The sequence below is a fragment of the Dermacentor variabilis genome, chromosome 5, assembly GCF_050947875.1.
Source record: "Dermacentor variabilis isolate Ectoservices chromosome 5, ASM5094787v1, whole genome shotgun sequence".
In the NCBI taxonomy this organism is placed as follows: domain Eukaryota; kingdom Metazoa; phylum Arthropoda; class Arachnida; order Ixodida; family Ixodidae; genus Dermacentor; species Dermacentor variabilis.
The window spans coordinates 136,414,464-136,437,538 of record NC_134572.1 but is presented as its reverse complement, the minus strand read 5'-3'; the positions used below and the strand labels follow the sequence as shown (position 1 = coordinate 136,437,538).

General features: G+C 44.7%; 2 long non-coding RNA genes across 2 annotated transcripts in view; one reads left to right on the top strand and one right to left on the bottom strand.

The window, feature by feature from the left end:
* Window positions 1-1,900: 1,900 nt before the first annotated feature.
* On the bottom strand, window positions 1,901-22,201 carry LOC142583177 (uncharacterized). Its single transcript, XR_012828563.1, has 2 exons — window positions 21,777-22,201; window positions 1,901-2,147 (listed from the first exon to the last, which is right to left on the bottom strand). It is a non-coding gene; the product is annotated as an uncharacterized LOC142583177 (long non-coding RNA).
* The window catches only part of LOC142583178 (uncharacterized), a 249,000-nt gene continuing 248,117 nt past the window's right edge, over window positions 22,193-23,075 (top strand). Inside the window, exon 1 of the long non-coding RNA XR_012828564.1 lies at window positions 22,193-22,695. This is a non-coding gene — a long non-coding RNA (uncharacterized LOC142583178). The remainder of the gene's footprint in view (window positions 22,696-23,075) is intronic.

The window sequence follows — 23,075 nt, the reverse complement described above, 5'->3', positions numbered from 1 at the left end:
TTAGTAGCTGGTTTTATGACGTACACACCACTGAAATGTCGATGCAGCGCAATCAAGAACGCTGCAAAGGGCGTCGCGTCAAGTTTGCCGCGTTTAAATCTGCAAACTACGTGCAGCAAAAGTTACACGTTGTCCTTTGTGGTGTCCAGAAAAACATCCATGAAAAGCAATGCTCGTATGCGAGAAATTTACAAGTCCACTAACTCTCTCTGTGGAAATCCCTCAGCTATCCTCTGAAACTTCATGGAACAAATTTATCTGCAATAAATAATTGGTGTCGCTTGTATGTTGCCACTACCGTAAGCGTAGATAAATTGTACAGGTCTTTGTATCGATGGCTACAAGCTAGACATGCTAAGTCCTCTGTGCTTTTTGAGTAAAAAGCAACAAAAACACCTTCATTTCCGAGGTATAATAATGGTGCGCTCACCTCTGTGGGCTTTACGCTGTTCTTGTTCTAAGAGTGTCAACGCAGAAGAGAAGGCTTGATTGTTCCACGGACTAGAGCACAATTAGCATACAAAATTTCTGTAGACGTATAACGCGTGACCTGGCCGCCAGTCACAGTAATCCGCCTCATGCCGAGCATCGCGCATCACTCTATACACTCGGCGTGCGTTGGCGCTGGTTAAATTTTGAGCCTTCGACTCCTTGGAGCCACGGCTGACAGGTAGCAGGGCAGCAATGAATTAGTGCCCTAATAGCTTGTAGAGCGACATAATGTGCGAGAAACGTAAAGAAGATAGGAGGCTTCTGAGCTGTATTCAAGAGACCGTCCTTGTTTAACATGTCGTTAAGCCGTGGAAAGACCAATCACGGGTTCCTTTACTTTCAATGGCGCCCTTCGTTTCAATGCGTCTTAGGACGCCGTAGAAGACTGCCGCGTGTTGCCCGACATAGCTCCGACACCCATTTCTCTTTCCTCTCCTTTCCGTCTCTCGCTTTCAGGGCGCTTTCTACACAAAGATGGTAGGAAAAATCTCCAGGCGACCATAATTCCGAGACGAAGCCGACCTTTTTAGCGGAAAGTGCCGTCTGCTACACCAGCATCAGCCAGCCGCCCGACTGGCGGAAGTGTAAGCACCATTTTCGGGACTGGAAACAATGCCGGCTGAGGGCCAATTACACGCGGAGCAGCCATTGGACCGCGGACTGTTGGGTGCTTCTTCCCCGCATGTGGTACCAGAGAAAAGTGCTTTCCGAAAGGGGCTCGCCTATGGGCCCGAGAGACCATACCGTTACCGTGGCAACAAGGATGGCAACCTTTGAAGCTAGGCGCTGCCGAAAAAAAAAACGAGAAAGAAAGAAAAAGTGCCTTTGGGACCATTCCGGGAGGAGAACACTGGGAGTATCCGGTAAACGAATGCGCCTGGATGCTGTTAAACCATACTCTAAAATCTACGACCCTGCCGTGGCTATATACTGCTGCCAATTCTGCGAGCACTACAAGGAAATGACCGCAATTTCTAGATCTTTTTGAAAGTATACGGCGTTCTGTTCGCTTTCTTGCGGCAGTTCAGGCCTCACACAGTGTTGTGTACTTTTTTCTAGATAGTTTCCGAAGGCGCTTTTAGCTAGCTGACTGCTTCCAATACAGTATGCATGCGAACTCATCCAGCGGGCTTGGTGTAGCCTATGGAAGTAGTGCTATGCGTTCTTTCTACTTAATCGAGCTTTTACGCGAGCAGAGGTGTTATCAAATCCAACAGCATCTCTTTCTCTCTCCCCACCTTTTGGCACATTCTTACGCTATGTTGACGAAAGAGCCTGTAATGGGACGTGGTATCGTGTGTGCGTGCCTGCACGATGAAGAAGCGTATTAACAGCCCGGAAGAGTAGGCTAAAATAACGCCAGTAGGTACACGGAGTGCCACGTAGACGAACTAAGAAATGTTCAAAAAAGAGTGTATAACAAAAAAATTATATTCCGTTTGTGTTTTTGTGAATCGGACCCGTGAAATTCAGAAGCCAGATGACGCGACGTGTCAAAGGTAACGAGATATCCTGGAGAAGTTAGCTTCGGCTTGCTTTTTTTTTCTAGTATAATTTGTGTACTTTTGTAGGCGGACGTCAGCATGTTCGCAGCTGCTCGCATCCATGGCTTTAACTTCTCACGTCTCTTTGTAGCGCCGTGTCGCTGGTGTAACCTGAAAAAGAAACAAAGGAAGCATGACATTTTAGCCATTGAAAGACTTCTCACGCGAACGTTGTAAAACATGTCTAAAAGTTAATCAAGTGTCGGTATAAACAACTCTCTTATTTTTGCACTTGAAACAATCGTTCTTTTTCTGTTTGCTCCGAAAAAAAAACAATACACAAAGCATGAGATGGAAGATTTCATTAATGGCATGCGTATCCAAACAAAGAAAAAGCAGTGTCAAGCATCATGGACGCAAGAAACAGGGAAATACACCAATTAAAATTTGGACTTGTAGTGACATCTCCTTGGCACACTGGCTTCACGAGTCGCGGATTGTCGGAACATATGCGCAGCAGCGTATGCTTCTGTGCTTCAAATGAGCATTTAATATATGAACATGACAGAAGTATTCCGCACGAAGTCGCTTCAAAACGACATAAAGACACATTATCGCAGCGCGCGTACGCACAGAACTTCATAAAACCAAGAAATATGCCGCATTTACGAGAAAGTGCTCAGATTTAAAGTTATGAAATTCTAAATATGAATTCAGGAGCGAAGCTTCAATGTACACCTAGTTGTTTTAAAGGTCGCACAAGCAAAGTTCTAACACCGCGTCTACAAAACTTGCGTGAAACTTCTAAACCTGCTAAAGGAAGCCATTGCTTTTTACGAATCTCGTAAGAAATTTCGACAATGACAATCGTATATTTAGATAAAGAATCCCAGGTGTTCAAAAAATAATTAAGAGACCTCGGCTGCCGTGTTCCTCATATTGGACCAATGTGCTGCTTCCGTCATGCATCTCCCAATTTAACAAGTGCCGCATGTGGTTTGTAACGTTCCCTCAGTTATGAGTGGGATCGTGTTTGCCATACTTCAAGCACATAAGAATTCGCAGTGTGATTTGCAGACCCGCCGTAGTTGCTTAGTGTCTTGGGCGTTGCGCTGCTAAGTACGAGGTCGCGTGATCAAATCCCGGATACGGCATTTCGCTGGCTAACGAAATGCAAAAACGCCCGCCTACCGTGCATTGAGTGCACGTTAAAGAACCCCAGGAGGACTCCGCCACTACCGCGTGCCTCTTAATTAGATCGTGGTTTTGGCGCCTAAAACCCTGGAACTAAACGTGATTTCTCGTGTATGTAGGTGCGGTATTGCGATTATTGTTGCGTTTAGGCGCGTGAACATCACCACTTCAAGTTCCGTATAAACAGTGCCTGCTGCATGACTACACCTGAAGCCAATTGGTCTGAATTTGATGACAAATAACGACAGTTATGCGCTGTCGTGCCAGAAAATAGAAATTTGGAATACTCTCCTTCACGCCACGTTTTCATGTTTTGTTTGCTATCAGGCCTGTTTCGTGCTGGAGAGGAACCCGAAACACCATTAAGAATTAATAATGTAGAGAAGCAAGAGCACCAGCATGAGTGAGTGCGGATCAAGGCAGTCTCTCATTGGCTGGCTGTGCTGACAAATAGGCCCGGGCATTGCGAAACAGTCTTAAGAAGAGATAAAGCACATTTGCGCGGGAAACTCCCCTCTCGTACTCGGTCGAACGTTTAACGTTTTTCAAGCTGCCGCCAAAGACAAATCTTTGCTTAGACGATAATGGCTGACATTGATTTATACGCGGGAACACCAGCGAATTAGAAAGCGGAGCATGCGGCGGTAGTACAGGCCGGCTGTCGGTTGTTGCATCCGACAGCGGCGGAGTGCTTTCCTAAACGTTTATAATGTTGAGAACATGGAGGCACCAGCGCGGCTTGGCGGTGGATACAAATCTCCCGAAGTGTGATAAGACTCCAAAGAAGTGCATGGCTGCAGAAATGAGCAAAGGCTGAGAAAAACACCGGGCCGAAAACGCGTTGTGTAGCTTCAGGCGCGCATGTCTGTCAAGTTTTTCCAGGCCGTACTCTCAGTTAAGTACGTCTCTTGGAGAAAAGAACGTGACTTATCACATGCACTACACGTAGCGGCAAAATTACTTCGCGTTTCCTTTCTTTTTCCAGAAGCTCTTCTGCCCCAGCTGCCTTACGTTACCAGCGTTTTCCAGAAGCAGTTCACAGCAGGACAACACGCATTTCATTTGCTTTTCTCTTATAACGCAGAAAAAAGTCTTGATGTACCCTATAAATTTTCAAAGGGCAGGCGGAACATGCATTGTGACAGCATACTTCGTTTTGGCGCTTAGTTTGTTCTGCACAGAATATAGTTCCCACTGGAGTCTCTCAATTCCTGTTTTGTTTTGCTGTCATTGAGCGACAAAATAAAATTCAGCATAATTATTAACCCCATGTCAAGCATTACTCTCTTGCAAATGCTTTTGATTTTTTGAGGTTGCCTGAAACTAATAATTCATGCCGGAAACCAAAGAATTGACGAATACAGTGCTTGATCTTTACGGATACTTCGGTTAACCAGCTCCGACGATTGAATGCTGATTTGCGATTGCTGTTATTGTCTGCTCTAGCATAGATTCGTCTACATAATGACTTGTAGCGCATTCGTGCCCACGTTGTTAAAACCCATCGTGGTGGCGTAGTGGCTTTGGCGTTGTGCAGCTATAAGCCCGAGGTCGCGGGATCGAATCTTTGGCCGCGGCGGCCGCGTTTCGATGGAGCGGAAATCCGAAAACGTCCGTATACCTCGTATTGGGCACACTTTATATATATATATATATATATATATATATATATATATATATATATATATATATATATATATATATATATATATATATATATATATATATATAAACCTCACGTGATCCAGATTAATCAGGAGTCCCCCACTACAGCATGCCTCATAACCCATTTTGTGGTTTTCGGACACAAAACCCCGGAATTATATTTTTTCCCACTGTGTTCAACAGAATAACTGGAATACGATATAACCTTCCCTTCATGAGCCTTTTCGCTTCGTGAGAATTCGAGCTTTGTCAGGATGGTACATATAGACTATATTACCCGAAGGTAATATTACCCACAGGTACACAAAGGCTCTTAATGGGAACGCTGATAGCCCAAATTGTTGTTCTAATTGATATCAAACAGTTTTTGCTCGCTCGTATTTTAAGACATTCCTAAGAAATTCTCTTATATATCCCATAACGTGTACTGACATATAATATTCAAATGACATTTCAGATCCAAATCATTCGGCTCTTTAAAGAGGTTGCTTAAATGAAACACACTACTCCTTCTAAGGCATTTTAGACAAGATGCGCCTAGAATTCAGCATTTCTCGACAGCTATCCAATCGCTAGTCTCATCTCGTTCAATCACACTTGGTGCCAAACGAAGAATCACGGGTATTCAGGATCATAAGGCTGGGTATTTTGCCGAAATAGTGACGTAGCGCAATTACTGATTGCTTATTGTGCAAAACAAACAACGCTCTTGCCGAGAGTAATTCTCCGCTGTATAATAAGTTCATCATTCAATTCCCACATAAATTCTTCCCCCTACGCTGGATAAATAATATGTGTTTGTGGAGTCAAACGCAGAGTATTGTGAATCTTTAATAATAAATGCGTGAGACAATGTTTTGGAGCGAATGTAGCAAAATTGCGGGGGGGGGGGGGGGGGGGGGGGCGGTGTCATTTTATAATTACAATCAGTAATGGAGCACGCAGAACGGACATTGATTAAGGAAATAATTAGTTTGCACGCAAATTCATCCTTACCTAAAATTAGCATTGCGTTATTAAGATATACCACAATACAATGCGCTATATTCAAGGCATGTCATAATGACTGCTACAGTGATCTTCCATCATCTCGGAAATAACCTTAATATACGCCAATATATCTACCTAACCTTTGGCATCGTTTGATACAGAAATATTGCTCAAAAAAAAAAATAAGCTGTGGCTTTTCATCGTGTGCAATGGTGTTCACGTTGTGCAAAAAACATTTTTTTTTTGTTGGAGCCCTTCGCAGTTTTAGGATAGAGGCATTACTATTAGTAAAGAGAACCACCATGCTGATGTCGTTTTGCTTCGTCGCAAACGGCGGCATGTTCGGTACTTTGCGAATTTCAGTACTCGTATAAACATACTATATGATAAGTTAAATATTCAAATATAGAAAGCACCAAGTTTTCTTCGTAAAAAATCTTTATTTGCCCGAATTCCAGAGCAATGGTGTTGAAAAAATGACATCAAAATAAAGTATGAAACCGATATATTTGCTTGACATTTCAAATGTATACCATGTCTTTTTGTAAGACTCTCATGCAGTTAATGTTGTAAAAATACAAAGATAAAGGAAAAAGAAAACCAGATAATTGCTTTGCGCGTTGCTCAATTGAACAATCTGAATATCTGGCCAGATTGTAATCTAGCACGCTATTTTAGAGACGTATTCTCGAAAAAAAAAGAAACGGAGGTAGAGCCAGAAAAATGACACGTATTGAGCCGTATTTCGGCCTTTCAAGGAAAAAAAGGTTAATGCTACTTTCTTTTAATTTCTTGCTTTCCCATGAACGCGTGTGACTATCACGGTGGGAAGACATAGCGACGAGAACACTGCTATAATATTGGTCATCTTGCTTTTCCCAGCAAATGGCAACACCTGCACCATCGCACGGACACTACGCAATTGCGCAAGTTGATAAACATCAGTGAACAACGTACGCGGTAATACAGATCCACTGAAATATCTTGGAAACGCGGCTAAACTCGCCAGTATATTTGCATTTGGTAAACGCTGGCCAAGCTTGTGTTTACGCATCGCGTTTCGGCGTCGTTTACTTTGCATAGGGGCGAGCACGGGATGGCAAATGTACGCTCAAATAATCGCACACACGCGTACTTACTGCAGACCTTAGACGTCACTGATTACACATAAGCTATCCGCCCCCTCCCCTTCTAAAAAAAAAGAAGGCATTTTTCGCGAGTGTTCTGCACTGGCATTGTAAGAATGAGACGCGAAGCAGTCAGAGTTTTGGCATGCCGTTCCTAACATTTACAGCTTTGTTGACGTCTTAAGTTTCTATACTCATTAGTATGTATATACAAATTCGTGACGTGTAAGAAAACGAAGAACAAAACGCACATTTATAAAAAAAAAATATACGAGGAACACGCTTGACCGTTTTAGGTTTGTTTATACTTATGTGACCTGCCCCGTTTTTCTGGCTTATGCAGTTCACGCGTCGCGACGGCGTTAAATATCCTGTACTATGCCAAGCAGCGGCTTTCACCTTCACGATATAATTGTTTCAAGTAAATTTTGACCTTTAAGTATTTCCGCTAACGTTAATGGCAGTAATTTTCCCCTGTTCTAAAGATTATGGGGTTTTACGTGCCAAAACCACTTTCTGATTATGAGGCACGCCGTAGTGGAGGACTCCGGAAATTTCTACCACCTGGGGTTCTTTAAGGTGCACCTAAATCTAAGTACACGGGTGTTTTCGCATTTCGCCGCCATCGAAATGCGGTTTTCCCCTGTTCTGACGCGGCACCTAAGAGCATGCCTATAACGTTTAGACAAAACGAAATCGTACACGTGAGCGATTCCAGAGGTACGATTATTATGTATGTTTGTGCATGCTTGCTTCGGCTGCGGTCAGGCGTCTCGCTGCTGCAGAGACAGCACAGGTCATTGGCACCACCTCACCGGAACAGTAACATTGTTTCCCCTTCTAGCGTTGCCAGGTAAAACAGAAACGTTTGTTTACCTTAACGACTGAGACAACAACATCGCGCGCGCGAGCATGCACTTATCTCAATGCACTTGTCTCGAATTACGATGTCGAGACGCTCCATAGTACGGACAGAATAAAAAAATGCAAAGCAGCAAGCTATCGGCAAAGAAAATTCTCGCGCCATATACATTAGCGCGAACATGCATGCTTTGCTGGTGGAGCGTTCTTTGTTGCCTCCCGCCTCTCGACGCTTATTAGTGGAAGTGAGTGGTGAGTACGTGATCTCCTTTCCTGAAATAAGAGAGTGATTTTGGCACCATAGCGACGCGTTTGAAGGGAGAACTCACACACACTGTAATGTGACTCAAATCACTCGATAAGTCTTTTTGTTTATGTGCTTGAGGCATTATCCCTGCAACAAGCAGGAATGAAAGAGAATGAATTAGATTAATATCTTAGGTTCTGCGCGCATTAACCACTATTTGGTTATGAGGCACACCTTAGTGGAGGGCTCCGGATTTAACGACCACCTGGGGTTCTTTAGCATGCACCTAAACCTAAGTACACCAGCGAGAGTAGACGAGCTATTTTGACCCCTGATGATGAACAGCATTATTTAACGCACTGAGCGAAGAAAAGAGTCCGGCAGTTTTCGAAGGCGCCGCGAGAAGCCTACGAAAAACTTCGGGTGAATATTGTGCCACTTAACGCAAGTAAATGGAAAGAGAACGAAGATACAAACTTTCACACTTTACCATTTCATGACTGACATAGTTTGGTGCAAATTATGGACTAATAAATGTCCCTGCGTGTAATAAATATTCCATGGTAAAAAATTTTCGCGTGCCTTTTAGTTGTGCAAAACTTTTAGTTGGCGATGAAATAAAAGAAACAGATTTCGCAATATCTTTATGGCAGTATGCGAGTCGTAATATTTTAGGTAAACCGGCGAGTTCACATAAACTTGGTTGCTCGGAAATTTCTTTAGTCTTTCCCTATATTTTGCCGGCACCCGCTGTGGTTCGAAGCCCGGCCACGGTGGCCGCATTTCGATAAGGGCGAAATACGAAAACACCCGTGTACTTAGGTTTAGGCGCACGTTAAAGAAACCCAGGTGGTCCAAGTTTCCGGAGTCCGCCCCCTACGGCGTGGCTCATAATCAGGAAGTGGTTCTGACACATAAAAGCCCATAATTTTTTTTTACTTTGCCGGCAGCTTTGACGCTGATATGTGAGTACACGACGTTATGCTCTTTTGTCTTGGAATGGATATAGGCCGCGGGATCGAGTCCCAGCCACGGCGGCCGCATTTCGATGAGGGCGAAATGGAAGCACCCGTGTGCTTAGATTTAGGCGCACGTTGAAAAAACCCAGGTGGTTCGAACTATTCCGGAGTCCCTCACTACGGCTTGCCTCATAATCAGATGGCGGTTTTGGCAAGTAAAACTCTATAATAATATTAATAAAAATTAATCTATGTGACCTTGCTTCACATGCCGATGTTTTTTCTTCTCACGCCGATGTTTGTTATGCCGGTGTTCTCACAATGCATTGTACACCGGCTAGATGTTTTGAATAAAGGTTTTTACGGTAAGGTGTAACATACTGCTGCACTGTGTTATTGGGGAAAATGCCGCAGATATTCATTAAAATAGCGGCTGGCTGTGTAGGTAAATACCGCCCAAGTATCTTCCCATTTATGGATAGATGTAAGTTGGCATTAGCGAAACTACGTCAATAATTTTCCAAGAGCCTTAACCCTCCTCACCAGCCCTCGTTGCAAACCATAGAAAACGAGTTTCAGAATGAGAGATGTACATGTAATATGCATATTAGATTTGTGATGCACGTGAACCTATTCCAGAGTGTTTCCGTAGCCAGTTAATGCTGCGAAGGAGAGAGAGAGAGAGGTCATAAGGGAAAAGCAGGGAGGTTAACCAGGCTGAGCCCGGCAGGCTACCTTGCACTGGGGAAAAGGGAAAGGGGATTGAAAAAAAAAGAGAAAGAAAAAAGAAGTTAACAATTTGCACCGTGAACTGTGACTACATTGCCGAGCATATTGTACTGATGCCTTTTTTTTTTTTTTGCAATAACGCGTAACAGTTTCCTTGTACCCGCCATGTCAGCTCATAGGTTTAATTTTCAAGCTATTAGTTAGTGCTAAATCTTACATAAATGGTAAGCGTCAAAGGGTGAGTTTTCCTCAGGCGTCAGGCTGGGTCACGTTTTGACGCGAATACCACTTGAGGAAAACATATGCACAAAGCGGCTTGCGCGTAAGGAGAGCTTTGAGCTTCGCCGACGAGCATTTAACAAAAGGCGGCTCTCTTTGACGCTGATAGCAGCCATTTTTTTTTTTTTTTGTCACGCGCGCCTCGCGCAACCCGAGGTGCGGTGGGAACAACGGAAAGCATTCTTTGGAGAACGCCGACCGTGGGCCAACAAGCGAAATCTGCGATTCGTTTGTTTGAGCTATTGCGGCTGCTCAGTGTATAAGATGAAAGCAGCGAAGGTAAGGGAAGCGAAGAACTGTGCGAAAGAAAATTACGAGAGCTTTGTGGGCCCTTCTTTTAGGAAGCATCAGAACGTCGAGCCATTTTTTTTTTTACTTATGCAGGTCATTTTTCCTGGAACGTTTGCACGCGGAGAACATTGCATAAGCGTGCATTTGTGCGAGAAATAGGTTTATTCAAAAAAAATGAGATTTTGGGAGCTCTTACTGAAAAGTGATTGCACAAGTCTCGCGTTCGGCCGTGGAAGTGAAATGTAGTGAACCGGATATATGAAATAATATGGCGCGACTTCTTTATTTTTTTTTTTTCAGAACGGCGTACCTTCCTCAACTGCGTAGTAAAAAGATGGTTTCCTTGTGCACTGAGAGGCTGTGACTTCTTAGTTGGAGTGCGCGCTCCCGAATTCTCCAGCTTAACATTAGACGATTGGGGCACCACTCATGGCACACAAATATGTTTCTTGCATTCGCTTAAATTTGAAATTAGTTTCGGAAGTTCCTCACCAGAGCAACTGTACGGGGGAATTTATACACTGACGTTATTTCTGCTTAGCTATATATGCTCATAGCTGGCTCAGAGTTGCACACCTGCCTCGATGACAGAGTCGATACACCTTTATTTGCTTTTATTTTTGAAAAATGCGAGTTCGCCTATGCACCTTTGTGACTTCAATGACTTACAAGTTAGCCTTTACCAGCCAACCTTCTAAGGCCGAAATAAACGTTACGTCAGTCGATTAGATTCAGATTCCGATTCACTTATACAAGGACCGAGTAAAAAAGCCGACACCAAAGGTCGGACTAGCAGAACCGTGGCACTGATTCCCGCACAGGCAACAGCGGCAGCAAAAAAAATATATATATATATATAATACACCTTCAGTACCGCAGAGGAACAAGCGCATCCAACTATTGAGTATTCCAATTGAATAAACGACTAACTACAGCTGTATGAAGAAAAATATGGAAGATAACTGCACGTTGATCATGCATGCATGATGAAATCAATTACACGCAGCACTGGCGTCTACGTGAATGGGGGGGGGGCTGAGTAAATCAAAGACGATGCTACGAAAGTATAATCTGTGAAGGGCTCCCGTGGTAGGTAATATTTTACTCCCAGTATACCGATTAGTACATCACCACAATAAACCTGTTCAACTGAAAATTATAATGAGCGGCTTCCAACGGAGTTCACGTCCAACAACGAAATTCGAAATCAACCTCACTGAAATCTCGCGGAGTTAAGTTTGTTCGAATGCGATATCCGGCGCAATATTCAAAATTGTTCGCGCACATAAGGGGAACTGGAATGGGTTCCTCGTTTGCCAGCACGTTCCATGAGTTCATTCATGAAGATGCGCACTCGGATTTCTTTCTCAATCCTTTTTTTTTTTAGGGCTGCACTCGCAAGGCACACATATCCTATTAGGAGAGCAGAGACATAAACGTTGTGGTCCCAACCGCGCAGCACGAATCTTCCTAAGTGGTTGGCTGTATATTAGTGGGGGACGTCGTCGAATAAGGGCCCACGGGGGGCGGGGGCCCCACAGAACAGAGTTTTATCGAGCGTCGCGTACCATCTCATCTGGCGATTGGCGGCCGGAACGCCTACATGTCTTCGGAGCGAGTGTTGTTCCAGGCGGATGTAGACAATGCAGAGTCTGCCGGGACAGTGACGCGAGCCTTAATTTCCCAGAGGCCCTTATTGCTTTTGTTTCTGAGCATCCATCATTCATAAACAAGGCTGGGAGCGAATGCGACTTCTTTGTTCGTGCTGCTGCTGCTGCTGTTCGGCTGACTCTGCCCGCAGCAACCGACAATGCGAAAAAGCGCAGTGCGGCGTTTTTGGTGGCCAATGCGGTGGGGTCGTTTATTTCATATCTGGAGCTGCGCTGGCTCTAGATTTGGCAGCGGAGAGCAGTGTAGTCTAACCAGTTCACCCGCAAGCTTAGATATGTCATGTCTCCATGTGCGTGTTCTTCTTTCTTTTTTTTTTGCGTTTTCCTCTCTGTCATCTTTCTAACCCCTATCCCCCATCCCCAGTGTAGGGTAGCAGACCGTAGACTCATATCTGGTTAACCTCCCTGCCTTTCCTCTTCATTCTCTCTCTTTCTCTCTCGTCTTTGATTGAACGCTGATTTCTGAAACTTTGGCACCAATGTAGTTGACGGACATGCTCATTTTGTTTCTTGACGATACGCGAAATACCATCGTGTGTTCGCCCAAAAGTTCCACAGTATCGAAATAGAAATTTTTAGAAGGCCAACTATCACGGATTGTCTGCAGATTGCTGAAATAGCGATGCACCTGACAATACGTATACGTTACAACGCAACGTTGTATGCGTTTACCTACAGTGTGCTTAAAAAAGGCCTAGAAAACCTTCACGCAAAGTTCCCACACAGTTTGCATACCCATAACGCACAGCACAGCAGTGCATAACACGTGGTAGTTTAAGTTAAGTTCGTGCACAAATCAGGCACAATTCAAACGCATTCTTTAGTTAGCACCTTAGAAATACAAGCAACAACGTCCTAACGCAAGACACACAATAGTTGATTATATATATATATATATATATATATATATATATATATTTCTAGGTTTTCTTGAAATAATGTTACGATTCTTAATACAATATGTTGCAGTGCAGTTGCTAGCCATTCGTAGATTTTCAGTCGAAGGACACTATCTCTTCTGCACGCGTAATTTCTTATCTCTTGTTCCCTTATTACATTCCTTTCCTTTTTTTGTGAGCGGCTTGATTACCGAATTACAATAGAAGGCGAATATAACACCTCCCGATTCCTTACAGGGATATGCTTTGTTACCTGCTGCGATAGGCATTTATTTTTATTTTTGACCTAGCCAACTCCTGCAAACATTGTAAAATAACATTGATAGAAGAACTTATGGTCGTTCACTTTGGGTTTGATTTTGGTTGAAAGCAAAGTTTTGATGAAAATGAACACTGAAGCGGCGAAGCGAAAATGTGTGAGGAAATGCTGCAGCTTCGTCCGAAAAAGCGATAGAAGCTGAAAGAAATGAGTGCACTAAAATACAGCACAACAAATATATCGACATTGCTTCGGTAACATGAGTTTCGATAAAGTATTTTGCAGTAAAGCGCCACGTTTCAGCTTCATGCTATACCACATACATTTTTTGGTCGGCGTTCGACATTCTGCTAGCTGAAGAAAATTTTTATCTCTGCTTTTCTGTCGGCGTCTCAAAGTTGCGAACGTACTTTCCGTACATTTTGCAATTTTACAAATTTATCGAACGCTTTACACGTATTAATGAGGGCTCAAACCAAATTCTTAGTGTACTGGTCAAAACAACTTTTCATATTCAAATACTGAACGCAGCTAACCTTAAGGTATTGGCAGTCACCAAACGGTAGGTGTAATGCTTTCAATGTGTGTTCAAAATCATTTTATTAGTGAGGCATAAAATAGATCGTCTTCTTGGCGAGAGTCTTTACCTATGGGACAGTTGATCTGCTTCAGGTGCTGAACAGCTGAACCTTTTTGTTCGTTCTCCGCACAACGAAGCAGAAAAGATTTAAAGTGTCATAAAAATCTGGGACAGCGGCACAAACGAGTGCGTGGAAAATGCTTTAGTGCGTGTAACTTTCCATCGTGATGAGGTTACGTTTGTCGTCTGTATGTCGTGCGTGGCTGCTTCTGAAGGCCTGATTTCACTTCACCTCGCCGTGTATGCAAGATCAAGCAAAACGCGTTATCTCTCCGACTGTGCACATGCGATAAACTGAACTGAAGCTCCAAGCATACACAAAACTGATTGAGTTTGATAACGCTCACGTTTCTGGTACGCGCCAACGCGCAAAAATGAAAAGGCGGTGTTCTTTCTGCAACAGTGCCCGGAAAAACCTATGGCTGCAGTATAGCACTATCCAAAGTACGAACGATCAATGGCGCACGTACGAATACTAGTAGGAAGCGCTGAAGGGAAAGGTCAGGTCAAAAAAGAAGAAAAAAGAAAGGACAATAAAGGATACTCCGGCTTTGTCCTTGAAAAAAAAATTGTAATCAGCCACACATTGCAGTTTCAGAAAGCGCGTAATACACAGAAGCGTAAAATGAAGTACGAACGACTGTTGTGAAACAACAAAGGGCAAATGTGCAGAGCGTGGTATAACTGTATGCACAAGTCATATCGCCCTATATTTATTCACAAAGATGGTACCGAAATGTGCATCCAACAAATCACCTACATCGCTAACGCGCACACCTAATACTTTCTTCTTTTTTTCTTTTTTTTTTGCTATATCTAGAAGCAACAGATGGAAAGGCAAGCATTAGCCATGCACTATCAATTTGCTGCCATATCCTGCCACTTTCAAACGCGCGCGTTGATAACCGAACACGCCGGGATTTCATCCGCCTTCGGTTTGATCGCTAGGATCGCCGTATATCTGGCATTGCGACGGTGGCCCTAATGGTGTGATACCCTCTTCGCGCACTGTATCAACAGCGCATCGGGTCGGCTTTGAGGTTCACGCTACATGCGTCGTGGCCCTGATTCCTATTATAATTTTTCTTTTTTTTTTTGCCATGCCGCTACCCAAGCACATACGCACGCACGCACACACAAAAAAAGGAGGTCGCTAAGTTATGATAGTCTGGATGACTTGCTTGAAATTTTCTCTCTTTTATGTTTTATTTGTTCACTTTGTCCATGGACACCTTTCTTCGAATTTTCAAAGCTAACTTTCGGTTATCTCCTGCATTGCAAGTCAGCAGCTGGAATGCGAGAAGGGAACGTCGCGAAAAGAGTGTTTAAAGCAAAGGTGACCGCCTTAATTCTCGCGGTTTAGCTGCGTCGGAAGCGTTTACCAGCAAGAAAAGCTATGAAAAGAAACGCGCTGAAACGCAAAGCTGTCGTTAAGGTCGATAAATTTAGTGACTTTCTCGTTGATCTACCAACTTTGCTCTTGGAACGCCCTTATAAGTTAATAAATCGCGTATGGTTCCTGTACATAAATTTGTATCGTCAATGCTTTTGACATGGCGTGTCCCAGTGACAAACGGCTTACAAAAAGGCAGAACATTTTCGAGATCACGTCAGCGAAACCCATGTCAGTTGCATAGAGGGGTTTGTTCTCGGCGACTTCCGCAGAAATGTTCAAACACTGGCGCCGCGCATGTGTACTAAACGGTCGCCGTGCAGAACTTGTGCTAATTCAAAAAATATAGCTGCTGAAAAGACAAAGTAACTTGGTGTAACGGCAACATGGTGGTACTTGCAGGGTATTTCAATTCTGCTGCTGCTTCTATTTGAGAAAAACTTGTTCTTTTTTCGGCAACGTCAGTCAGTCGATCAGCATGAAAATTGCAGCTGTGGCGCCGGTGTTCTTCTGTACTCGCTCAAATGTATGCCGCCTGCACCTTGACATATTTCATTTTTTTTTTGCGTTCTAATGATCACACGAATGTTTTGTTATAAAAATGAGCTTACTGGCATTTTCAGTAGTCTAAGAAGTGGAGCCGTTCTAAAATTCTTTTGAAGCACTTCATCTACAAAATAGTGAATCTCTTGCCCAACATCTAGCTTTAAAAATAACCAGGCTGCGTTTTGGTGTGCACACATTCAAAGAGCAGGCTTAAGTTAACCATCTTAAGTTGCGCTCGACCGTGCAGAAAGAAAGCTTTCAGTGGTGTCATGTTGCATAGAGTTCCGGCTACGCATATGAACAGCGTACACGGAGTGCCCAGTAGTCTGTGTGCTTTGCGAATTGCATGTTTTAATGGGTGCATTCACGTCTGCTATATTTGTTCTGGGGACTCAACGCGAAGTGAACCAGTCACGTGAACTTGACTCACGTGGCGCAATTTGTAATTACTATTTCTATCCGTCAACCCTAGATGTAGAAAATGTCGACGAAAAAGGAGGGGCGACGTATTAGTGAATCGCACTGAGTCTCAAACCCTGTAAGAATTACCATTTGTTGGGCGTGTTGGTAAACTGACTTTGAAAGCATATTTAGCGCCAGCGAACAAGGACAGAAGGGAGACGACACCACAATGCTTGTTAGATAATGAGACGGCTGTTTTGGATGATTAAACTTTGGATGATGTGGCGCTACCGGGCATGGGTTAAATAGGTGTTCTTTTTTCCTGAAAATAAAATTGTTGTAACGCATTGTGGTGTGGTCTTCCTTCTGTCCTTGTTCGCTGGCGCTAAATTTGCTTACCCTCTAAGAAGTTCAAACAATTTAAAACATAAACCGCATATATTAAAGACGCTAAGCATTTAGAGATTCATTGGGCCTATGATACTGTTGAAGTGTTGATTAAAATTTAATTCCAGACTTTGAGCCGACGTTGGGATTAAACTTACGTGTTTCGGCGACGCTGAGTTCCAGAGAAAATTAGCACAGCCATTCACCATCGTACTCAGCGCTCCTATGCGCTTTATGGCGTTCGTTATCGCAGATATATGCCTGTCGAAATGAAAACATTTCATAATCCTCAGCAAACTAATGAGCGCTTACTTGGCTTAGTCACGGGAGCAATAATCTCAAGCTGATCCATGAGTGAGTGAGTAAAGACTTAATTTGAAAACAAGGTATTGACGGATGAACTTGTTATTAGGCAGCCACGAGCCCCTGGGCCCGGGCGGCTTCTTCAGCTCATTTGATGACCCTGGCCTGCAGGTCAGGGTCGGAGTTGAGCAAAAGGGCCTCCCACTGCTCAGTATCACTTATTTCGTGATTTGTGTGATTTTCTGCTGGGCACGACCACATAATAAGGAACAGATTCGCTTTTTTTTTTACAATGGTTACATGTATTGGTCCGCGTAGTAGTGGTGATAGGTTACGGGGTCGGGGTAGGTGTTTGTCTGAAGTCGTCTCCAAGCTACTTCTTGTCGCTTGTTAAGCGATTTGTGTGCTGGCGAGTACACTGCCCTGGCTAACCTGTAGTGCTGAGTTATTTCCTGGTAAGTGACCATGCGATCCCTCTCTGATCCTAGCGTGAGCCGTCCGGGTGCTCGGTTGGCGAGTCCTCAAGCGGCGGTGTGAGCGGCATCGCTTCCGGGTAGGGAGGAGTGTGCTGGTGCCCAAATGATCTGGATTGGTCGCTGATACATAAAATCTTTACAAAACCGCTTAAGTTGTCTGAAATTACTGAAGTATATCAAGTACTCGAGGCCTCTGTAATATGTGCCTTAATTTATGAAATAATATTTGAGGTGAGATAAACGAGCGAGTACTCAATAGTGTTTGCGTATTACTGGCCAGCGGCTTCGGGTCGCAGCGATGTCTTTGAATTCTTCGAAGAACAAACTGAAATCGGAACCAGGATTCGATACGTACAGAGACAACTGTTACCATGCAGCAGGCATATAGGCAACAATTGTTCGTATCTGTGCAACCAGCTCGGGCATATACAGTGAGTGGAATATTCATGCTACCATTACAAGAAGGTACACAAAGCGTTGCGATGTTTGCATCATGTACACGCATGTAAATTCTCATCTTCACTATGGCTTCAGCTCGTGCAAGTGAGCACCAACCTTCAAAAATCGAAATCTTTATAGGGAAACAAATAAGGACATCAAGCGCGGAGTCTATTCAATGCTTTCCGTGCGCGTTAAGATTGTACAACCACATCGCACAGTCAGTGATGAAACTGATTTGGCAAGGCTAATGCGCACACATACTTAGGATCGGAAATCAGCTGCCCCGGGTCCCATTCAGTTGAGGACTAACTGCAAGAATCCTTTCGTTATATTGATATTTATCTTTTTGCGCAACAATTGGTACGAAATTTTCTCCTCCGGCTTGAAACAACAAGGAAACGTGTTATATGAAAGAATTGGGAACGTATCACGCGCCACGTATTTGTTTGTTTGTCTTCTGATAAAAGTGAAGTTATATCTAAGGTAGTACGGGATTTAGTACTGTGTAGTTTAGGTTTTAGTAGCTTAGCAAATTGACGCTCCGCCAAATGCGAGGCGCAGACAACGTCCAAGGCCTCGGCCGAACGTCCATCTGTGGGCAAATGCGACGGGAGTTGAGAGCCGGGTGAATGGGAGATTATGGGATATGAATTTATAGGTGATCATGAGGGAGCGGTTATCAATAGGGAGCGCTAAAAGCCGCTATAAGTCAACGATTACGACAGGAGTCTAACAGATTCATAAAAATAATAATGAAAAAGTAATATCTATCTCTAGAGAGATAAGAGAGGCGGGAATAATGGAGGAAGATCACACATAAAAGCTCACATCGAAAGCGTGCGTATCATAGGATCACAGAAATGCGTAACACTTGCAAAAAAGAGTCGTTCCGTCAAGTGGCAACTGCCCAGAAAAGATAAAGAGCGTCGCCACTTTTAAACGCAGTTGACTTGGTACGCGCGGCCACAAGAGCATATAAGCTTCATAGACGTGACGCATGCCGAGAGAGTTTGCCACTTCAAATAGTGCCCTCATTTCAGTTGTGTAAGTCGGGCGCATCAACAGAATGTAATCTCGTGTTTCACGTCACAGGGAAGAGGGCAGGAGCACACCCCTCTGTTTATGGTGTGCAGGTTCACCTGAGTGACCGCCGCATCAACCATGAGTCGGTGATATAGCAGGCATATCTTTGTTCCTGCAAATTCCTTCGGTATCAGCTGCTGGAGGAGCGGTACTGTGTTGCGCTTTTGCTGCCCTGCCTACATCGACTAGATGTGCATAGTCACGTGAACCATTCTTTACAAATGAGGTTGGGAGTACCCGCCGTGATGGCTTGACGGCTAAGGCGTTGCGCTGCTAAGCCAGAGGTCGTGGGATCAAATCCTGGTCATGGCGGCCGCATTTCGATAGGGGCGAAATGCAAAAAGATGCCCGTCTGCCGTGCATTGGGTGCACGTTAAAGAACCGCAGTTTGTCAAAATTAATTCGGAGCCCCCACTATTGCGTGCCTCATAATGCTGTCGTGGTTTTGGGCACGTAAATAAGTAGAATTCGATGCGGGTGTGGCTGAAGTTCTGCCCATAGAGACAGGCGTATGGGTAACATCGTTTGCAGTATACTTACACGCGGTTCTAAGCATACAAGTTTTAGTGCACAACAAGATATCTTTAAAACTGCATACCAGTTTCAATACTGACACGTGTACTTATTCACCCGGTGACCGCTTTTAACCAGATAACAAATGTTAAGCGTTATCGCTCGGTGCAGTACACTCCTGCATGAATCGAAAGTTTCTCTAACGTTACCGATGGTTCTGTCCCTTATCTGGTGTCACCGAACCTTGCGTAATCTGATTGTATGCGCGACACAAATTGCGTAGCACTTTCTGAAAGACACGCAGACGCCAGCGATTAGCCTGGAACCTTCGACGAGTCATGTATAAAAGCCGACGCGCTTGGCCCGCAGATTAGATTTTCGACGATCGCCTTGTTTTGCTGGGCAGAAGTTCGCCCAATAAAGAGCTCAATTTGTGGCTCATAGTTCTGACGCTGCGCCGTTCTTCATCACCGTCGCTATAACGTGACCATACAATTATTGCATACGCTTAAATGATAGCACAAACAAATATTGCGGCAATCCACAAGGTGGATGAAATCGTGTGAATGAGAAATTCTCATGCACGCGAGAGAATTGGGAGCCCACATAGGAAATTCAATATGCGTTTCTAAGAAAGAATGTTTCGCAGTGTACAAAAAATTTGTTCTGGTTGCCGGACCAGGAGAACTTCTTTTTCAGCTGTGAAGCTTTCTTTATAAAGAAAACCAGCGTAGCCTCGAGCAACATACTTCCAGGCGAATGACAGTTTGGCCTTTTCATGAAACTTCCACCAGCTTCCGAATTTTCGCAAAGCTGATTTGTCACACGCATCGTCCCGGTGCTTCGAGTTGTAGATTAATTCGGCCTCGCCCTGGCCCCCTGTCAGCCTCCGGCACAGTTAGAAAAAATGATGCAGCGACCGCTCCGTAAAGGCGTTGGTTCTAGCTGTGTTCGTTCTCCGGAGCAGGATAGCTTCTTCAACGGCTATGTTGCTGAAAAACACGTATGTGCTTTTTCTGTAGCTTTATGCTACTGCAAGGAGGATGACAATACTTTATTTTGCAATATAATGCGCATTATATATACCGCTTTCACTTCTCCTTTCCAAACCGCTCTTGCATAGACATGCTCGCTTCACAAATGAAAAAAAAAGGATGTTCTTTGCTAAAGAGTAAATAAAGCTGTCCGATACATGCACTAATAGCATCGCCATCGTAGCGTTTATATGTAAGCTGAACATTTAAGCTACAGTCACATTTTTTAGCTATAGTTTGCAAGCTCGTCATAGTCGTGAGGTTGTTGGCAGACGATGGCGTGACCTCTTATTTCTCGTTCACCACATACACCACAGTTGCTGCGTCACTATCCACCATCGCATAACTCAGCGAAATAGTCAACACGTAAAACTATAGTCTTGCTGTGTGGTGACTCGGCCTACGAAATCTTGCAGAGTCCATATTAAATTCGAGAGCGAACACTTTTGAAGGGATGACTTCAGTCATCACGTGCAAGAAACGTTGGCGTTTTGCACAGCTGTAAAAAAAGCTGCAGTTATGAATGAAAAAAAAAAAACAACTGGCTGATTAGCAGCACTGAGTTAATCCCAGATCTAATAATCCACTACAATAACTGCGCATTGCATCAACAGAAAATGTATTGTCGACAACAGCATGGATTGGTCTTGAATTGCCTTTAGGGGCGTAATAATATATAAATAATTATTATTACAATAATTTGCTCCACAACGTTGCGCCTTACATACCACTCGGAAAGGCCTTAGGACAAGTTCAATAATTTATGATATCTTTGATGCGTAACCTGAAAAGCAAGATCGTCGGTTTAACATAAGTTCCTGGTTAGTGAATAGCTTCATTAAGGTTGCCGACTTTTAAGGCAGAAAAAGGTGGCATAGCACGAAGTGCTTATGATAGCTTTGTTCTCACACGCTATTAGACGCACACGATTTTGTTATGCACACGTCTTCGAACAGGCCTCACATTTTCTTCTCCATATGTGCTTTCGCAGCTTACTCAGTGATAGCGCAGCCAGCCTGCATTCTCAGCGCTCTTATTTTACGTATTTCTCGAGTCAATCGGATGCGTAGATGCAAGATACAAGAGATTGCCACTATCCTGAGTGCACGTCGCTGATGTATATGCGCTATTTTAGTTTTTATGGATGGATGCTGCCATATTCTAGATGGTGGGGTATTAATAGAACCAGGAGAGCACTTTTGTGTTGCATCTTGGAACAGTCATGCTTGACACTGGTAAAGCTTTAATACTCTATACTGTTTTCCTTTTCGAATACTGTCCCGAAACATTGTGCATCGGCGTCACTGTACACTTCATATAAAAAAATTGTAGTCTACAGAAAACTTGCCAACTTTGGGTACACCCGCGGTAAGATATTAAAGCGTGGGCGACTGGTGGGTGTGTGTACGTACTTAGGCAACGTGGAAGGTCCCGGGCCCGGCCAGTCTCTCGATGTCGTGCACGGTCTCCGGGCTGCCGCGGGCTCGCAGGTCATACGTGCAGGAAGGAGCACATGTACCGGCGTCGCCGGCGTGGTCTGTACCCTCAGTCAGCCTTCAATCGAGTCGGTGGGCGTCTTCGCGCGGCGCCCTGCGTCGCGGTCCGCACGCTGGTGCCCCCCGCATCGCTCGCCGTGCCCGTCGACGTCTGCCACAGCCGCCTCCGCCAGCAGACGATGGGCCCTAAATGGAGAGACAATGATGGCTCGCCAGCGCGTCTCGGCGCGGACGCTTAATGTCCCTCTTTATGAGTACACGCTCGGCGCCAAGGGCGGTGGGCAGCCTCGCGCTGTTTACGTGTGTATGCGCGCAGTGACGGCCAAGATACGGGAAAGGGATGAGACAATAAAAAAGAAGAACACACAGGGCGGTAAAGGTGCTATCTCCGACCACGGGCCGCTGCTGCGAACTATTCGAAAAGTGTTCGAACGTTATGTTTATGGCTGTGTGCCCCCTTTCTTTCTTCTCGGCGGCGCGTCGCGCTCTGCGGCGTGGTCGTGAAGCACGCGAGCACATTCGAATGGGTCTCGCCGCATGCCACGCGCTCGCGGCGAGCGCCGTGTGTCTATGTGCCGCACACACGCGTGGGCTGTTTGAGGACCCGTCTCGTCGTCGTCGCCGCCACCGCCGCCATTTCGCGTGTGACCCAGCCATTTCGCCGTATGCCGTTCCTGTCGCCCGAGCGCTCGACGTGAGCTTGACACGGTGAAGTGCGCGCGCTCCCTACAGGTGTGTGTGTGTGTGTGTGCAGAAGCTTGCGGTGACCGTTGCCCCGTGCCGGGGACTGTTCAACGGAGTTCAGCGATGCGCTCCGACAAGGTCGCAGGATGAGGTGGGTCAACCTGTCTAGTCACCCCCAAAATTTTCGCTTCCGACATGCTATGTGTACCTTGTCAGGGTCCAGGTAGTTCTGTCTGAACGACTTTAGGTACGATACGCATACACCTATAATTTTCTCGAAGGAAACATTCAGCATCGTATGATTTGTGAACTGTGACCAGTACGAACCTCAAAACGTCAGAATGCGCATTATATAGTGCTTTATTTGGCGCGCATGTGTTTTAGCTCAACTATGTTTCTTCTTCGCCAGACAGGTTTCCGCCGGACGCTGGATTATGTAAATAGATGGCGCTTGATACAGTCGTATAACCCGGGTACACGTGAAGTTCATAGCGTTCCGCGCAGCTCCGACACTTGGCCATGCGCATGCGC